This window comes from Aplysia californica, unplaced genomic scaffold (genome assembly GCF_000002075.1).
Source record: "Aplysia californica isolate F4 #8 unplaced genomic scaffold, AplCal3.0 scaffold00057, whole genome shotgun sequence".
NCBI classification, from domain to species: domain Eukaryota; kingdom Metazoa; phylum Mollusca; class Gastropoda; order Aplysiida; family Aplysiidae; genus Aplysia; species Aplysia californica.
In genome coordinates this window covers 1,607,918-1,611,387 of record NW_004797327.1, presented here as the reverse complement: position 1 = coordinate 1,611,387, position 3,470 = coordinate 1,607,918, and the positions used below count along the sequence as shown (strand labels likewise).

Genomic DNA, 3,470 nt, shown 5'->3' with positions numbered 1-3,470 from the left:
TTGAACTTATATCAAATTACAAGTGTGTTAATTAAACTGCTGCTCATCAGGGTTAGATCATGAATATATAATACGATTACAAGTTTTATTTGGCCGTGCTTTAAAATCTTATACAGCAGTTCAATGGTAACATTCAGCAGTTTTTTGTAATGTGGTCTTATATTGAACTATATTTTAGTTTACTCCCTTACACCACAATTTATGGTGATCGCACCCAATTCCTTCTATTTTTATTCTTTTGTGTTTTTTTCGGGCATTCAAATTAATAGCAAAACTATGTTCAAGAAATATGTAGATATACCGAATTAATATTTTGTAATGAGAGCTCTCAGTTTTCTTGAGGTACTCTAACATTGGTGCCATTGGGATACATTACGTAGTATATACTGGTAGTGATTTGTTGCCAAATTCTTTTCTCTCTAGCAGTTTTCTTTTGATTTTGTTTTACCAACAAATTGGTAATTCACAAATCCGCTTGTGTATTTTCCCAGCTTTGCTAATCTGTGAAGGCCCAGCTGACTACTGGTAAGTTTGACTCATGACTGTAAATCCACAAGCCTGAATGTCAGGTCAACCACAGTGGCCCATCTAGGTAAAGAGAGCGAAGGTGTCATATGGGGTTGCTCACTCCAGTACAAGATGAGGAACACCTCACTCATTGGCGATGGAGATTCAAAATCATTCCCGCTGTATTGGCCCTCAACCCCTATGATTCCATACTCAGAAGGAGGTGTTGTGTGTCAACCATGTGGCAAAAGAGTAAGTCAAAATTGATTTTGATTCTTACGTATCATGAGAAATCAGAGTGATTTATTTCAGACACACGATATCGCTCTCAGAAAAATGCCTCAATAATACCCAGGCTATACTTATAGAGTAATTAGTTAATTGAAAACAATGTCTTATTTAATTTAGGTGAAGGGAAGTAAAAAGCAAACCATAACTGCACTTTTATTGATACTGATTTGATTCAGATTACATTCAGATTACAGATTAGGCCTAGTATTAGTGTAAGAGATAATACCCCCTTCCCCTCCATTTAAACCTATTTGTGCTCATTAACTGAGCCTCAACTCTTTTGTCAGCAGTTGACACAAATAAAAGTACTGTGATTGAAAATGTAATAATAGTCGGTGGCCTAGTGGTTAGGCTCTTGGACTCGCAACCGTAAGGTCGTGGGTTCGAATCCCGTCAGGGACCCGACGTTGTGTCCTTGGGAAAGGCACTTTACACGAATTTTCCTCATTTCACCCAGGTGGGAATGGGTACCCGGCTATAGACAGCGAAAGATCTTGTCAGTATGTTAGTGTTTGAGCGCTTAATCATCTGCTTGCACTGTATGCTTCCCGGGAAACTGAGAATGTTTCGGAGTGTTCTATGGTCTGCTGGGGTAATAATATAGTGTAAAGCGCATAGAGCCTGCTGTTGAGCGGGGATTTGCGCTATACAAATGCTATCTATTATTATTATTATTATTATTAATAGTTAGATGATAGAAAATTGTATGTTTAGCTTTGTTTTCATTACTGTTGAACTTTGTAAGCCTGTCACTGGTGATTTTGTTGGCTTCCAAGAATGAAAGAATGGTTCTATAAATGAATATTTTGAATGTCATATCATTTCAATCTCAGCTCTGTACTTTGAAAAATCTGGGAGCCATCGAGAAAAAGAGAGGTGTAACGCTTGGAGAGAGAGCCTTTGGCGCACTGACTCAGGTACCGTATTTGAGGATAACAAATTTCACTTGACTATCTCCTAATTTTCAAAGTCCCATCAATCAACAATTATTGCGCTATTCCCCTCACAAGCTAGACTTAGCCTGTTTGTGACCTAAGATATGATGGATGTTTGTTCATTTTTTTTAATGGAGAAGGAAGCAAGTTCTCCAGGGACATGCGGTGCTTGTCATGCCTTGTGAAGCATGAGGACCATGATGATGAGCGCCGTTCATCATATTTTGCATTTGGTATACTTCTTCATTATATGTATTTCATAAAAGTAATTGCAGATTTACATTCAGCCACATTTTTGGGGATATTTTCAGAAATGTTTTTTCCTTTTAGAGATAGTAGAATTTATAAACTGAGTCTAATCATATATATGCCATAAATCGTTATTCTTATGGGGTTTTCTCCAGTTTTTTTCCTCTTCTATTCTTTTCAACCAGGAGAAGATTGGATGTCTCCAGTCCTATTACACAAAACCTCTGGGGTCGATCAACTCTTTCCACTGCTAATGTAAGAAGCAGTTGTGGCCATGTTGCTGCACAGCACCAGCACAGATGGAGACCCACATCATGACAGATGCCCAACTACAAGTGAAAACAACTGGTGTTTTCAGTATAACACAGACAGGTCAAACAAAGAAGACTCAAAATCACGCATGCATCAGTAGAACTGTGCCTGCGGTCCCGTTTTTTCCCCTTCTTTATCTTTTAAAGATATCCTTCGAACTACAGATCCCTAGTACTACGGATGCCTCGAACTACCGAGGCCAGTTTCAACGAATTCAAGCTATCTGTGTTATACCGTACTTTTACTAAAGGCATTACAACCAAAGGAGCACAGCACCATCACACAAGGGAAGGCTTTCTACCCACCTCAAACCCCATCATTTATGAAGCCCGTGCACCACAGATGAGGTAATGGAGATCAAGTATGTGCCTGGCGTGACACAAAAAAAGAATGGGAGTTTCCATAAGTTCACACCTGGTTGAAGGGCCCTAAGACGGTCTTCGTGACCAAACCAAGAGTAGAAGCAGCTTTTGCTATCACTACTGCAGACTTGATTTTGGGGGTCCTTAGCACCCAGACGTTTATGCCGTTTATAAAATTGCAGGTCTCAGCCCAAACCATGGACAGTGGCATTAAAAGGGACTGTGCCCAAATATAGAGGGTAGAGACTGCCATAGAGGGTGTAGCTTTGAAAAACAGGAATGGAACCATCTTTCAGAGGAGGAAAATTGGACCGGCAGACGTCTCTACTGCCCAGGAAGAGGGACAGATTAGAAATAAAGAAGTCCTTCTGCAATTTATCGCTGTGATTTCCTCTTTTGGCAACTTGGAGTTGTATGTTTTTGACAAATTTCCCTATATTTCTTCTTTTCAGTTAATACTACCACTAAATTGATCTCTCTGTTGCATGGCTATCTGCAGTATTTTGGGGTGACCTTTTTCTTAAAATTAAATATAAAAGAATTGGATACATTGAAAAATGATTAATTGTCTTTATTCAATTCAATTCATGCTCCTATCTGTTTCAGTTAGAAAGTTATGACAAAATCTGTACGTTTTTTCATAGCGACAAAAATTAAGGGGTATGGGTTGCGGCCCGGACTCTCATTTGAAACTCAAGTGGAGGATTTCTTTTATATTTGGCCTAACTATGTTAAAATGAATTGTCTGTAATCCTAAATAGGCTTTTTCATATATCTCTCACCGATTTTGAAAAATACAGTTTCGAGTGCTTCA

At 38.8% G+C, this 3,470-nt stretch overlaps 1 long non-coding RNA gene across 1 annotated transcript in view; it reads left to right on the top strand.

Moving 5' to 3' along the window:
- Nucleotides 1–3,214, top strand: part of LOC101854396 — a 5,741-nt gene extending 2,527 nt beyond the window's left edge. The window contains exons 2-4 of the long non-coding RNA XR_220202.3: nt 492–759; nt 1,632–1,715; nt 2,168–3,214. This is a non-coding gene — a long non-coding RNA (uncharacterized LOC101854396). The remainder of the gene's footprint in view (nt 1–491; nt 760–1,631; nt 1,716–2,167) is intronic.
- The last annotated feature ends 256 nt before the right edge of the window (nt 3,215–3,470 follow it).